This window comes from Homalodisca vitripennis, chromosome 4, assembly GCF_021130785.1.
Source record: "Homalodisca vitripennis isolate AUS2020 chromosome 4, UT_GWSS_2.1, whole genome shotgun sequence".
In the NCBI taxonomy this organism is placed as follows: domain Eukaryota; kingdom Metazoa; phylum Arthropoda; class Insecta; order Hemiptera; family Cicadellidae; genus Homalodisca; species Homalodisca vitripennis.
In genome coordinates this window covers 30853448-30870963 of record NC_060210.1, presented here as the reverse complement: position 1 = coordinate 30870963, position 17516 = coordinate 30853448, and the positions used below count along the sequence as shown (strand labels likewise).

Here is a 17516-nt window from a genome sequence, read left to right as displayed (position 1 = left end):
TGAATAAGTGTTCTGTCTATGAGAGTTGTGTCCTATGGAAACGAGAATTGTGAGCTTTGGTCATACACGCTTGTTAATTTTTGGCAACCAGCTTAATGATAAATGTTTTTACATTTACATTTCAAGAGTAGAAGCAATATAATTTCCTATTATTAGTTACTGTAAGTCACTTTCTTGTAATATACTTGTCTTTACCGAGAAAATCTTTACAACCATTATGTATGAATAGTACTCAATTAGTATGAGTTATTGTGATTGCGATGCTTAGTAAATTAGCTGCATACCGCTTGGATTTGTCATCAGGTGTGTAGTTTGATCATTGATCATTTAATTCATTAAAATCATCACAAACCAATATCGAAATATAGCCCAGATTTATCACTATTTGTGTTATGAATTTTGTTACATCACATGTTCACAATGTCTGGTATATTTAAACATATTTAATGAATAACAAAATTAGTATTTTTCTCTAAACTTAGTTAGAAGGTAGAAAGAGATAAAGGGATTCTATTTTAGTAAAAAACACCATAATTAAAAACTATATAAATTAATTTACAAATTAGTGTTATATAATCTGAGTATGGTAATAGCTCACAATGTGAGAAATATTTTAGGTCAAAACCAATATACGTGTTCAGATTAAGAAATATGTATTATTATATTTCATGATGTGTTCATTATTAATTATTTATCCTTTTTTTTAAAAAAAGAGCCCTGAATTTCTATATTTTCTGTCCAAAAACTCTTTTAATAATTGTTTCACAGTTCTTAATTAATTTATTTGAATTATTTTACTACAGAGTAGTAACTTTTAATTATTAATTCCTTTATAATACGTCGTAGAAAGCTGTTATTGTTAACAGTTTTAATCCTTTTTTTGTGATCACTTGAATATGAAAAACAAAAATAGTTAAATAATATTTGATATAAATATATATCTTATATCTAGACAAATAGTTTTATCTCATGAAAACTCGATATTTTTTATCAGGTGTACTAAAGAATTAATAAAATTAATTCAAATAAATTGTTCTTATAAAAAGTAAAATAGTATATTTTTTGTTTTATAGCAAGAAAGAAGCTGATTTAGTTAGTCAAAAGCACAAAATTTACCGCTATACCAAAGTCTCATGTATACTCATAAAAAGAGTAACGTAAATTAATATTACAAAAAGGGAGCAAGGAGAATTCTGCTCCTGTCTTGTAACCAAGTTATTACAGTAATCCTGTCCAGGAGCTAGCTTAATTGAATAAATGAATATAGGCTGAGGAACAAATAACACTAAAGTAGAGAATATACTCTTGATACACAATTTGATATACAGAAGGTTAGTTAAACTCATTTACATTATAAAATAATTTATAATATGAGAGAGAAAATAAATTATATAAATCATGGATTTGAGAATATGTCAAACATCTTGTTACTATTTAATTTGTAGATTCTTAAATAAAATACAAAGTTTCATCCAAGTTCTAATGTTTTGATATTGTTTGGAAAATGAATTACATGCTATAGGATTAAACTGAATGGGATATAACAATACACATACAGTGCAATATTGTATTTTATTTAATAGTATCGCTGTAATATTATTACTAATCTACGTTGTAGACGATCAGAATTAACATGGCGTTAATAGGCACTTAAGTACCTTCATGTGGCTCTGACCTTAAATGTGAAATATATAATTACAGATTATTAATAAAGAAAATTTGTAATTTATATACAATTTAGTTTTTAAGATGTACATATGTTCTATGCTCATTTGAATAGCTTAGTAGTAAGGCATATTGACAAGTGTTTCACTCTAACTTCTAGAGATAAATACCTGTAGAGAGAGAAGAAGCATACCGACGCAATTACTATTGCTTCGGTATGCAAAAAAAAAAGAAACAGGTGTCCTCCGAAGCCACCTTGAACTATCGTTAGCATTGCCATAACCTCGTATGTACCATATTACCTTTTCCCACCGCATTTTTGCAGTTTTTTGAGTTCTCTAATTAAATAAAGTTTCCCTGAAACTCTATATTTTAGAAGTTAAGTGCAGTCAACATAAACAAGCACTTTGGCCCCCTTCAACCAAGTTTACATCAAGAGCCAATGACGCATCTTACATGCGTTATACATGCGCTGAGGCCCCGTAATGCTCAAAATTACGTTTTAGTTTTTCTCCTCATATATCTGTAAATAAACGATAATGACATTTCAGGGACTTTATTCCCTTTATCTTACTCGTCAAAAATGCACATTTCCCGTCACATATAATTACAATGGTTCTCACTACAAAATTGATAAATAAATAAACATGCCTTTTATTTCAAGCGAATATCGGATATATCTGTTTTTCATAATAACTCACGTCAACATAATACAATATATTTTAGACAGTAAAATTATTTAAAACAGTTAAAAGTACAAAGTTAAAAGTATAAAACGTTCACTCCAGTGAAAAGAGGTGCTTCTTTAGCTGAAGTTTAAAATGGCGACCTTAAAGCAATTTACGGTCACAAGTGAGACCGTTGTATAACTTTGGACTAAAATGGAAAAAACCCCCTTCGACCAATCTCCAACCTTACTCGTACTTTGTTAAAATGAAGTCGGTCACTCTGCCGAGTGTTGCGGCAAACGATCTCGGAACGACTGCACAGCCTTTCTGCCAGGTAAATTATTACTGTTAAATTATTTTGAACCTGATTTCCTTCAAGTTTTATGGCTGAATTTGCTCGATTCCCAAATAATTATGTTATACACGTTTATTTGTAACATAATCCCTTTACTTTGTGACTTAATTTACAAATGTTTATTGAAATGTAATTCAGATTTGCAGTAACAGTTTCTGTTGTACTTGGTGTACCTAATACCATTCTGATGCAGATCCTGTTCAATGATTCATGTGTCTGGGTAGCCACGGAGGTCTGGCACTGTATATTAGCTTGCGCTATTATTTAGTTACAATAGGATAAGGCTTTGTATTTATATTTTAAACAGATGGGTATAGAATAAGAGATGGAAGAGAAGAATTACTGCGAATATTGGGCATAACACTTTTTAAATAAGTAATACAATTTGAAATAACTATATTATTTTTCAATATAAACATAAACAATATTGATTTCCAAACTTTACCAGAAATATAAAATAAATAACTGAAGTGAGGAATAAATGAAAACGTGGATGTTTTATATAAATTTTGTTATACTTGTCATTGGGTTTCGGAGGATCATTGTTCAAAGGATTAGTATATTTTTCTTATTTAACAAAGCTAAATTAGTTTTTTATATACTCATAAATAATAATAATAAATAACGCAATTTTAAAGATAAATATTATTTTTAACGTAAAAACATGTTTTTGCAACAAACGCAGAAATTTAAATGATCCATTTTTGATTTAAGTGTTTTGGAACTGATTGGAGCGTAGAGTGAAACACCAGTTTTTATAAGGAGAGTGAAATAACTCGATATATCACGGTAACTCGAAATAACTCTCAATATTTCATGATAATGATTTTAGTGAAGATTAAACTATTTTAGGCCAGCGTACAGGGATCCTGAAGTTGAAGTTCTTATATTTTCAGTTAAATTACCCATAAAGTAATGAATAATATAGCACTACGCCAGAAGTTGATTTTGCCTTGATTCCCCGATCAAGAATAAATATACATGTACACGTGCGCAGTTCTGAGAAGCCAATTTTGGTAAAAACAAGTATACCTACGGCCATTGCAGTTTATTCCGGTCTAAGGTGATTACTATGCCATAGCTGGGCTTGTGTAAAAGGCCCGTGTAAGTCAAAAAACAACTACGATATGTATTATAACAGTCTTTAAAAATGTAGCAAATGTTTGTAGTAACCTTGTCTTACATATCTGCGTTACACAACTTGCTCAATATGTGATAAAATTTGCAGTTAAAAGTATATTTTTTACTAAAAATTGTTTTACTAAAGAGTTTTGGGGCGTAGCTCGGAGGGATTTTCGAAACATGCATCGGCCTCTTGGTAACAAGGGACTCTAAGAATGTTCATTAGAAATTTTAAAACAATCAGTCGAGTAGTTTATACGTGATTTAGTGATACAAACACATGAACACACAAACATACACTATTATATTTTAATATAATAGTATGGATAACATTATTACTACGCAAGCAAGTATTACAGATGTTTGAAATACAATCAAACATGACTTTATGCCAAAGCCAATTCCGATATGAGTGTACACGTACAAAGGGATCAGTATGGATTATCGAGAAAGTATGACCGAATTCTATACAGTTGTGGTGTTCGTGATCACATTTTGTCATCATTGGATTAAAGATTTCCATTTTTATACTTACGTGTTAATTCTGGGTTGAAGTTCGGTTTGAAAGTTTCCTCTGAGGTCGTCTAAGCTCTGTTTTATTCAGGAAAAAGTTTATTGTAAAAACGATATAGTACTGTAGGGAATAATCTGTACTGACACCTTTATTATTGTTATTGATCGTGTGAGACAGTAAATCGACTATATTACTGAATACATTTTGAGATAGGACAAACCTCAATTCATATAACAATTAAGGATAGCAAACAATAAGTCGACCTTACTTACTTACTTACTGCCGTGGCTCTTGGTACCCAAGGTGGTACTTTGCCTCGCCAACACACTGCCTCCAGATCTCTCTATCCATTGCCTCTTCTTCCCAGTTTTCTTATGTCTCTTCTGATCTGGTCTCGCCATCTCAACTTGGGCCTTCCTGGTGGTCTTCTGCCCTCCGGATTGATTACAAGGACGTTCTTGACTAAGGAGTTGTCCTCCTTCCTTAGTAAATGGCCAGCCCATCTCATTCTCCTACTTCTCACCTCGGCCACTGTGTCTGGGTCCATATATAGTTGCCTCAACTCTACATTATGTTTTATCCTCCACTCTCCATCTTCAAGGGTTGGCCCATAGATTTTTCTCAATAATTTGTTCTCAGATACTATCAAACGTTTTTCTGTTTTTTTACTTAACACCCAGCCATATAACAGAACTGGTCTTATAATGGTTTTATAAATACGGAGTTTGGTTTTGTGTGATAGTAGTCGAGAGCTTAATAGCTTGTGGCATGCTGATAAAATTCTGTGTGCTGCATTTATCCTTTGTTGTATTTCCATGTCTTCTTCATTGATTCCAAGTCGACCTTATGTGAAGTAATACCACTTTTGCTACCAATATTTAAGTAAAGATTGTTTAGGAAACAAAAGAAATCGCAGCAATTGGGGAAAAATTAGAAAACAAAATATAAACACACTAAACATTTTTGTGATCAAGAATTTGAAAACTTTAATGCTAATTGTGGTCATTAATTACCCAAATTTCAACCATTTTGAAAATGTATGTATTTTTATTTTCTATTTTGCAACATATAACGATAGGAAATTTCCCAAATCCTGTTATTATTTTAAAACACCCCTAATAAATAAAAAATTTAAAGCAAAGAACTCAATTGATGGTTATCAGGACAAACTAATAAATAAAGGCGAATTACGTACTACCCATATATTAAAGAAATAGATCGGATTTTGTTTTAAAAAGAGTGTATTATTACATCTAAAATTAATATCGAACAATTAAGTAGCCCAGTTTCGAAACTCGTTATGCCCATATAAACAAAAAATGTCAGAAAGGGCTAAAAATAGTTTATTTAAAAACTCTAAGATTATTATTTTTATTTAAAAATATACTTTGATTAGGTTATTGATGGCAAAAACCCGATATTGATAGTTTACTGAAAAAAAAAAACATTTGGACGTAAAAATATTTGCAGCTCTTTTGGGAACTTAAAGTTTTTTCATCAGTCTTGGACATAATAGGTTTTTATTCTACATATATACTGTCATCTTTACTTACTTTTTTGTAAAAATGAGGTTAAATAGATTAGAGGACGTGTTTTATTTAATAAGTACAGTAAAAGTTGTTATTTTAAAACTTTATTTTACAAACCTTTTAAATATTTTACACAAAAAACATTTAACTAACAATGAATTAATGATGTTAAAAAGTAGTTACAATAAAAAATTACAGTTGAACTTGTGTGGCGTTTTGTACTATGTCACCCGTTTTTTCATCAAATTTTCATTTGGTTCTCTAGTAATTTTTATAACCTACTTTAGAGAAAGATATGTGGAGCAGAAGTCTGCAGATAGAGATCCGAATCCAATGTTGTAATCTGTGTCAAAAACAGACTCCAATATTACATTATTATGAGGTCACATGTTTCTTCATACTTCTCTCACAGTACCTTAATGCTAAGTTCACTAAAAAGGTGCTGCCCACTGACTTGGCTTCTCCCACAATACAGTAGTATGAATAAGTAGTACAATAGTATTAATGGTAGAGATTCAATGAAACATTATAAACTTGTTCTTTTTACAATTTATCATTCAGCTTTCTTGTTACCTTCTCTAACTTCTGGAGAAGCATATCCAGCTAGAAGTTGAATCCTATCTGTTGATATGCTAAGTGTTTTTATGAATATATTCTTAAAAACAGAAACATTAATAGTGATATCTGAGCAATCAGGGCATGTTAATGTTTTGGCACGCAATATTTAGTAGTCACTACCTTCTTTTGAGTGGAATTATCCTGTACTCGTGGGATTACGCTTAGTAGTTTCTACTGTGATGTAGTGAAGTATAAAGACTTTTGTTCGAAACTATCAGGTGTTGAATATATCTTATGGTAGAAACATCTGACATCTTGAAACTGAATCGCACACTGATATTCCTCTGATGAGCGACGTTCACATGCTAGTGACAATGGAAAGTACTGTACCTAAAAGAGAAAAGTACAACATACTTAGTGCGTTGAAAAATGTATATTATATACTAAACCGTATTTATTATATAATATATGTTTGATATAAGTACAATTTCGCCCTAAGCTACATTACAAACAAAGGTCTTAACCTGCTTTTTAAGCTTTAGTTCTTTTCGTTTTCTATTTTTGCCCTAATTAACTGGTTGAAAATTTAGTGGGTAAATTTTTTATAATAATTACTAAATATAATAGTAATCAAAATTAATAGTGAGATTGTGCAAGTCATCTGTATTAGAGAGTTCATTCAGGTAGTATTACATACTGAACATACTGAAAGCAAATCAATGTTGTAATCTACAAAATTATGGCATAATAAGAAAGTTAAGAACTAAAACTTTGACCCGTATAGGACTAAACGAGTTTTGATGCAGTACAGTAGCCTTTCATTAAAACTAAATTTAAAACCTACATGATGGGTTTTAAAGATGATTATGAGAATCCAATACAAGTTTTGTTTCAGTTTGAGGTTTATTTATTTACGGACAACCCATTTTAACAAAATATAGTACAAAGTTACAATGGCTAATATAGATAAGCTGCAACACAAAACAGTAATATTAACAAAGTAATGTAGTATGATAATAGATACAAAACAACCTAAGATGAATTAATACATGTAAGATGTAAAAGACCAAATGAATTAGCAAACAATAGAGGTAACAATAATAAACTATGAAAAACAACATGATGACTAACAGACAACAAGGCAATAAAATATGAAAGAGCTAACAATGATCAACAATGAAGAAATAAAACAAAACCTAGAATATCAACAAACAAAAGAGAAAAAAAACACAACTTTTAAACATTATAATAAATAACAATGATAAATAATTTATGAACAATGAAACATAAATAAATAACAAATGAACAATTTGGTACTAATGAGCAGTGCAAGCAAGCAGAAATAGATATGAATCAATAAATTTTAAACCGCGATTAAGGACAAATTAGTTAATATACTGTATTAAAAAAGATAGAAATAAAATAAGTATTAACAGTAAGAAGCGTTAAATAAAGTGATTACAAGCAAGAAAGAAATCTAAAAATAATAATAAATTAATAGTAATAACAATTAACTAAAAAAAAAAATGGAGGTAGGGAAAAATGGATTTTTCAACATTTTGTATGTGTTGTGTCCTTATAAATTAAAGTCGTTTAACGGAATTTTACAACACCTGAATTTATTATAGTGTTTCCATTGAATTAATTCATAAAATGGTGCCCAAAACTAAATTTTTGGACATAACGACTTTTGTATCTGGAATACTCAATTGCAACTATTCAATAGGCCAACCATGATTGGATGAAACCGCAGAAATCGTGTTACAATGAAATTTGTGTGACCAATCATTGCGATTGAGGGTAGCACATTTGTACACATAGAGCCAATAAGAATGTAATTATCTTTATAAACTCCCATCTAAATGCTAAGTTATAGGCACATTTTACCGGTATCTACAGATATATTGAATTTAAGAACGAACGGAACATATAGATATTTGAACATGTCCAGTGATAATGTAATAATAGATATAAATGACGGGGAGTAGAAAATTTTAGACAAAAAAGACAGTCGTTTTTGCTATAAGAAAAACAATTGAAGAGTATTTCCAACGTATTCTACCCCGTATACGACCTAGAAATCTCCACTAAGGCAACATTACATTCTAAAGGCACTTCCGGAGGCATGCCTGAAACCAGAGATAAATTTTAGTGGAGCTACAAAAGTACATTGCAAATAGAAGTAGTGTTTATTATTGACATTATACACTTAATTTTAAATTCATCAGCAGGTCTCTAACTTTATACTAGTGGTATAATATCACTTCCTCTCTAATAAGACATGATATTAATATTGGACTTAAAACCGAATTAAGATCCATGGAAATGTTTATAATAATGATTAATAGATAAATTTATTAGGTTAGTTAGTTTTAGTTTCATAAACAGTGATACAAAAAAGTTATGTAGATTACATATAGAATTCATAAACCTCTCTTTCTGTATGTACATTAGATATTAGTGACACCAGGTAAACAGTAGCTTATAGATCATAGATCTGAATTATATTTACATCTTAATTATTCACATTATTTGGGCATCTGGTACGCAAGTAATTTGGCATATACAGGGTGTTTGAAAAGTATGGGTACGGCTTAATATTTTAAAAACCATAGGAGATAACATCTATAAACTTTGCACAGTGTCAAATGGCTATGTAAACTATTTTTCCTTGCTATTACCATGACATGCCAACCATGGGGGGACGGCCCACAGAGGAAAACATGGAAATCTTAAATTGAAGCATGGGTCGAGTGATACCTCATTTGAAAGAGCTCACTTAGTAGTACCTTAATGTACCTAAGTACCTTAATGATAAGTTCACTAAAAAGGTGCTGCCCACTGACTTGGCTTCCCCCACAATACAGTAGTATGAATGAGTAGTACAATAGTATTAATGGTAGAGATTCAATGAAACATTATAAACTTGTTCTTTTTACAATTTATCATTCAGCTTTCTTGTTACCTTCTCTAACTTCTGAAGAATCATATCCAGCTAGAAGTTGAATCCTATCTGTAGATATGCTAAGTGTTTTTATGAATATATTCTTAAAAACAGGAACATTAATAGTGATATCTGAGAAATCAGGGCATGTTAATGTTTTGGCACGCAATATTTAGTAGTCACTACCTTCTTTTGAGTGGAATTATCCTGTACTCGTGGGATTACGCTTAGTAGTTTCTACTGTGATGTAGTGAAGTATAAAGACTTTTGTTCGAAACTATCAGGTGTTGAATATATCTTATGGTAGAAACTTCTGACATCTTGAAACTGAATCGCACACTGATATTCCTCTGATGAGCGACGTTCACATGCTAGTGACAATGGAAAGTACTGTACCTAAAAGAGAAAAGTACAACATACTTAGTGCGTTGAAAAATGTATATTATATACTAAACCGTATTTATTATATAATATATGTTTGATATAAGTACAATTTCGCCCTAAGCTACATTACAAACATAGGTCCTGCTTTTTAAGCTTTAGTTCTTTTCGTTTTCTATTTTTGCCCTAATTAACTGGTTGAACATTTAGTGGGTAAATTTTTTATAATAATTACTAAATATAATAGTAATCAAAATTAATAGTGAGATTGTGCAAGTCATCTGTATTAGAGAGTTCATTCAGGTAGTATTACATACTGAACATACTGAAAGCAAATCAATGTTGTAATCTACAAAATTATGGCATAATAAGAAAGTTAAGAACTAAAACTTTGACCGGTATAGGACTAAACGAGTTTTGATGCAGTGCAGTAGCCTTTCATTAAACCTAAATTTAAAACCTACATGATGGGTTTTAAAGATGATTATGAGAATCCAATACAAGTTTTGTTTCAGTTTGAGGTTTATTTATTTACGGACAACCCATTTTAACAAAATATAGTACAAAGTTACAATGGCTAATATAGATAAGCTGCAACACAAAACAGTAATATTAACAAAGTAATGTAGTATGATAATAGATACAAAACAACCTAAGATGAATTAATACATGTAAGATGTAAAAGACCAAATGAATTAGCAAACAATAGAGGTAACAATAATAAACTATGAAAAACAACATGATGACTAACAGACAACAAGGCAATAAAATATGAAAGAGCTGACAATGATCAACAATGAAGAAATAAAACAAAACCTAGAATATCAACAAACAAAAGAGAAAAAAAACACAACTTTTAAACATTATAATAAATAACAATGATAAATAATTTATGAACAATGAAACATAAATAAATAACAAATGAACAATTTGGTACTAATGAGCAGTGCAAGCAAGCAGAAATAGATATGAATCAATAAATTTTAAACCGCGATTAAGGACAAATTAGTTAATATACTGTATTAAAAAAGATAGAAATAAAATAAGTATTAACAGTAAGAAGCGTTAAATAAAGTGATTACAAGCAATAAAGAAATCTCAAAATAATAATAAATTAATAGTAATAACAAATAACTAAAAAAAAATGGAGGTAGGGAAAAATGGATTTTTCAACATTTTGTATGTGTTGTGTCCTTATTAATTAAAGTCGTTTAACGGTTAGTTAGTTTAAGTTTCATAAACAGTGATACAAAAAAGTTATGTATATTACATATAGAATTCATAAACTTCTCTATCTGTATGTACATTAGATATTAGTGACACCAGTAACCATAGATCATAGATCTGAATTATATTTACATCTTAATTATTCACATTTTTTGGGCATCTGGTACGCAAGTAATTTGGCATATATATATATATATATATATATATATATATATATGTGTGTGTGTGTGTGTGTGTGTGTGTGTGTGTGTGTGTGTGTGTGTGTGTGTGTGTGTGTGTGTGTGTGTGTGTGTATACGTATGTGTGAATCATGTCATTTGATTTGCTCATGTAGTGCTAGTGACTGAAAAGAAGTTCTGTAACCTGTATCAGATGATGAAAATCAAACTTTTATTTTAAATTAATAAAACTGTTTACAACGGACCTGTTTTTAAACCACTTTGGCATACAAATTTGAAATCATTATAAGAACAGGAACCATTATTAAAACATAGAAAATACGTTACAAAAATGTGACCAATATACGTTATGTATCAAATATAGGTTATATGAATGGATTCAGTAACTGAGTCACAGGACCGTCATTATTATGTAAAGCGAGATGAATCGTTTTGGGAATGACATCTTATGTGACCAATAGGCCGTGTTTACTGCATTAAGTTACATATTCTTTTGTTGAACGATGAGATTTGTTTGAGGTTTTATTCCCAGTAACCGATAGATATTTAAAAATGAATCTGTTGAAGTCGTTATTTATGAATAAAACTATAAGCTATCCAAAAATAGGATAGAATGAAGCACAACCAAAAGTTTAAAAGACATTTAAAATTCCATAGTTTATTTGCTGCTAATATAATAAAGTATCCATCTAAAAACCTTAATATAATCTAGTGAAATTTCTATCCCTTCTCCTACAGTTTAAGTAAGTTGTTTTTCTTGTTAATTGTTTCTAAGTCCATAAAATAATAATACTGTTACCTTTATATTTAGCATTTCGGTCAGAAGAGTGAGGGTATCCAAAGATTAACTGTAAAATATATTCCCTGTTCCAGGTAAAATTAAGAGCTCTTAATCTTTATTACTTTTTTTCTAAAAAAGGAGAAGCCGATCCCCTTTTATGCCTTATTCTGCCCGTCTCTCCCGCACAACCCCCCGCATGGGGGGTGGGGGTTGTGTCGTACTTCACTCCTTAGATCTTGATGCAAAGGACTACTGCTATAGCGGTGGACATTGTCAGTAAAACTATATATTTTATATCTTTCAGTATTAAATATTGAGTCATGGTCTTGAAATTAAAAATTTAAAACGTAACAACACAAAATAAAAGTGATGCCCACACGTTTTTATGTCAAAGATTGTAGAAATGTGTCCGTAGAATATTATTATATAAGTTGAATACTGTTTGCCCTCCTAATTCAGCCAAACAACCATAATGAAAACTCTTTCATGATGTATTTTGCATTTGTACATTGATATCATGAAAGAGTTTGAAACTGACCTAACCCAAAAAATTATACTTAGGAATGGTAATGTTTAAAGATACTTTGTAATGAAACATTACTATAATACTCTTCTGTAAAATGTTTTGAGGCAACAATGTTAAAATGCAGAATAGTATCACTGATGAATGAATCGAAATACAACATATTTAAACCCATAGGGAGTTTCTTTAATGTTTTGCGAATTATTACATTTTGTGGAAATATTGTACGCAGATAATTTGGCTCTCTCTCTCTCTCTCTCTCTCTCTCTCTCTCTGTGAATCATGCCATTTAATTTTATTATTTAATTATAATAGATATGGCTGTAGAAAACGTGTTGGGAATGGAAATTAATGCGACAATAACACGTTTATCAATTTACAGACAGATTGACAGACAGACTGAAGTTATTCCTTGCGTGCCGAATGTTTAAACCTTTAGGGGGTTTATTTAAGTTTATGCGGATCACTAAATTTTGTGGAAATATTGTACAATATACGCCTGTATGAGTTTAGCTAACCTCCAACAACTCCTTGCATTAGGACTGTATACTCTACCGTAATGACATTTTATCCTCAGGCTGTTTTCATTTATTCAATTGGGCTTGCTCCAGTACAGGGTCGCTGTAGTAACTTGGTTACAAGACAGGAGCTGAACTCTCTGTGTTTACTTTTTGTAATATTAATTTACGGTACTCTTTTTATGAACCCAGTGACAATGATAATTTGGCTTCGTGTTGATATTAATCTTGTTTCTATTTGTAATATTAGTTTTCGTTACTCTTTGTATGAACCTAGTGAGAAAGATAGTTTGACTTCGTGTTGTGTGTTCTGTTTAAATAATCACATCACAAATATAATTCCTTTTCCTACTAACGATCACACCTACTGGTTTTTGAAGTTAATTTTATAAGTTTTGATTTTATTAAATGTTCAGTAATGAATAATTGTTTTTGAGGCGAATGAAGTATCATATAATTATTTTACTTTTTTAAGAGTCAAGAAATGATTAGAGATAGTGTTTAAAATTATTAAAAATATTTGTATTTATTGACATAGTGTAAAAAAAAACACCGTATAATCTATTCCACAAAATTTCAGGTAGGAAAATAAGAACATAAATTAATAACGTGGTTGCATGGTACATGGACTAATTTTATAAGTTTGCAGCATTGTTTAACATATTTATTCACAATTTATGAAAATATTCGGACACTACAAAATAAGTTTTCTCAAATAAATCTCTTAAACTTAAAAGTTTAGAATGCTTGTTAGGATTTCTGCGCACAAAAACGTTGCATTGAAATATATTTGTTAGATTATTGTGTTTATAGTGTGAACAGAGTAAGTAAATAGGCCTACATACAGACAAACTAATTTGTAGGCTGTCAATTGTTCTACTGCTGCACTGTTTGTGACCTAATTGTAAAGAAAATTTACATCGGACATGCATGGACTGACTAACCTTGCTATATGTAAGTTTTTTCTTCTCTGATTTCAATACTGAAGAGTAATTTCATTTTTTGTTAAACATTTAGCAAAAAATCTCTTTAATATTCTTGTAAAAATATAACTTTTATGGACATTTGACTTTACATTCTAAAATTAGAAATCTCTTCATCGCTTTCACTCTGTTTCAATAATGTAACCGACCCAAGGTACAGTCATCACCATAACTATCTTGATGAGCTGAAATCATGCAGTAACTGTCTATTCAGCGGCACTAATTTCCTATAGCATTCACCGTTAGTTAGTGCACTATTGATGGGCAGCTGCATGAAATTACTTCTGTAATAACCATATAACAGCATGTCTCCCTCATTGTGGCTTCTTCGTAGCACACGTATATATGTTACGTGTATAACTATATTATAAATATATATAAAATGAGTAATATTGACCCCTATAAAAATGTCCACTGTAGAAAACAAGTTTTCTCAACGACCGTGGCGAGTATGTTAAACATACATTTTGATCTCAACTTCTTTCTATTTAAGAACTATTCCACCTCGATCTAGTCTTACTGGCAAAGAAATACTTTTAAGCCACGAACTATACAGTGTTAATAATGAAAGGGAGATTATTATATACAAAACTGCTCACACATAGGATGACTTTTCATGTTATTTTGTACTTATATTTTAATTAGCAATTGAGATTAGACTATAAATCATGTTGCTATAACTTTATCTAAACCAATCATGGGTTCAAGACACTAAACTGTCGTATATGAGTTTCAAATGTTCTCTGACATTTTTTAAATGTAACTAGGAATCCCCAGAGGTATCTTGGAATCGCGCAGCTTATTTGCAATTGAAGCAATTGCGATATGGATGTTGAAGGTGTCTTCAATACATTGAATCGGACAAATAACAGATAAGTAATACATTAAAAATTCAATATTAATATATGTACACAAAATAGACACTATTTTAAGCGATATAGTCATATATAGCGAAAAAATATCCGGGGAAAACAGTATATCCAATGCAGAGTGAAAATTGGAACTTTCATTGCTTTCGACTTGAATATTGTATACATCTTAAATGCATAATTGAACGTTTTGATCTGAATATTCAACTGTACATGTTTAATTTAATATTAAGAATAATGACACAATGGCCCCCGATCTTAAAATTTCTCCAAGTTTCAGATGCATTATTTACACAGTACACCATGCATAAATAACAGCATAAATTAATATCCTGATGGTATCCTTATAGAGAATAGTGGGTTGAAATAGCAATATCTGTTCCACGAGTGCTATTGCAATCAGTTATCTCTGCTACCAGATCGTCTATCGTCAGTCAATGTCAGTGCCGGTTCTGCCCCTTGAATTATTGAGAGTAATGTACAGATGGGCGATGGACTCTTTTTATCCTCTCCTATCTCTCTGTCTGTCTGCCCCCCTCTCACTCTTTTTCCGTCTCAATGATATTATCGTAAATAATCTTGAGATTGGTTGTACATGTTTGGAATAAACTTACAATAAGTTAGTTACTTGCTATCAGATTTCAAGATTTAAATAATAATTTGTTCATGAACATTTGTCTACAAGAAGTAATTCTTGTTATGGATTTGTTTAATTAGTACTTTTAAAGATATATAAGTTTAAATCTTTTAAATGGCCGCTATTTTGCAACATTATGTACTTTGCTGATTGGCCACTTTTTATTGGTAGATCATGTTTATAGAAACATAATCATGTAATAAGGTTGTATATTAGTTTGACAAATAAAAAAACACATACAGAGAAGGTAAACAAAAGAGAGATAAACTGTTGGTTCGTTTAGCTTTTGGCTCTGTTGGCCCATGAACCAATACCACACAGTATTTAGTGAGATTTTTTAAACAGAATGTATATCAGCAGTAGAGTTTCATAAAATTGAATCATAAACATCAATTGATTTTTCGCCATGGTAGTACATTTAATGAAGTCTAATTCAATTCATACGGGATAGGCAATTTTGTGCGGAGCTGTTGAAATTGAAAGTGCAAGGTAAGGCCTGTTACATAAAGGAACAATTTACTCGGACTGTTCGTGCTGGAGCACATTTAATAAGGGCCAGGGAGGTTCCACAACTACACGCTTGGCAGTAAATACACAATGTGGCTGAACCGGGCCTGGCTCGCACTGCATTAACAGTACGTAAATATATATATATATATATATATATATATCAAATTTGGACCATGTGTTTTGACAAAGAATTGATGGATTGGAGTACTTAACATTTGGCAGCTTTCTTTGAACATAGAGAGCTGTAAAATGTCATGCCTCCTCTTTTCAACATCATGAGTAAATATTATACATCTTGAAACACGAAACGAGGTGATACTGTCTGGTAAGTTATTATTATGATACCAAAAATAATGCGTACGACAAAAAAAGAAGCAAATGTTGGCTGTACAGTGCGGAGCAGATTTCTTTGTGTCAAAAACGCCACTCAAAGGTAATAAGGTAATTTATAAATAACTATGACACTGACTAACCAGACGCTGGGAATCCCTTGGATGATCGGCGATTTTATTTGCGGAAAATGTGTATGGGAAAAGGGCAAATAAAACTGTTGTAACTATTTAGAAATAAAATAATATGAAATTATATGACTGTGTTAAGCTGAAACGTAGTTTTATTTGAAGAAGAATTATACACAAAATACTAACTTTATTTTAGTAAAAGATTCCCCCTTATAATTTTAATCTGTCATGGAATACAAAAAAGAAGAAAAAACAACACTAAATTGATGTAAACGTTTTCTATTATTATCTTACTTTAATATATCCAATAATCACTTATTGAGTCATTTACATTTTGTGCTTACAATATTTTAATAGAACGTAAACATAATAATGGCTTTTGACTAAACACAAGAAAGTTTACATTGCTTTTTGACTTAACGAAACTAGTTTTAATCGTAATTTTCCAGGTAAAGGTGTTATCAGCATTGGGTTTTTAAAAGAATGAAAGACATTAATTTTCTCTTTGATATTTATTTCATTTTTCCACAAGTAATATGTGTATTTGTACGTAATAAATCAATAATTATATTTTATTAATTTTACGACGTTGTCTTATCAAAGAAGGAAAAGTCCGGCTTGTTTTATTTAAAATTTACGAGCCTTTGATTTGACTCGATTAATATATTCGGTAGACATAAAGATAGAAATATTTTACTTTGAAAGAAGTTTGCAATAATATATACTTAGGTAGATACCAATAGAAGATACGAGTACATATGCATATTCTAATTTTTATTTCTCTTGTGTAGGGTTAAACATATAATCGTAAAACTTTTACTGCCATGTTAAAACAATACAACCAACAGAAAGCTGCAACCATAAAAATATTTAGTCTTATTGTAACACTTTGTAGTCGAAGTACTAGCGTAGTCAGTGAAATAGGTTCAAAAGTACAATTATCAATTTCAATATCACAGAATATAATTGTAACCTGTTAGAATTGTAGGTCTATTTTGATCCTACTGTAATGCTTGATAGTCAAAGTGATTAGCGCAGCAGTTATATAGAGTCAGTTCAAAAGTACAAAAGTACATTTATCACTTTCAATAT

At 30.5% G+C, this 17516-nt stretch overlaps 1 long non-coding RNA gene across 1 annotated transcript; it reads right to left on the bottom strand.

Annotated features, from left to right (window-relative positions):
• Positions 1-5955: 5955 nt before the first annotated feature.
• LOC124361423 lies at positions 5956-14095 on the bottom strand. The gene is made up of 3 exons (XR_006922302.1): positions 13909-14095; positions 9542-9751; positions 5956-6801 (listed from the first exon to the last, which is right to left on the bottom strand). It is a non-coding gene; the product is annotated as an uncharacterized LOC124361423 (long non-coding RNA).
• Positions 14096-17516: the final 3421 nt, after the last annotated feature.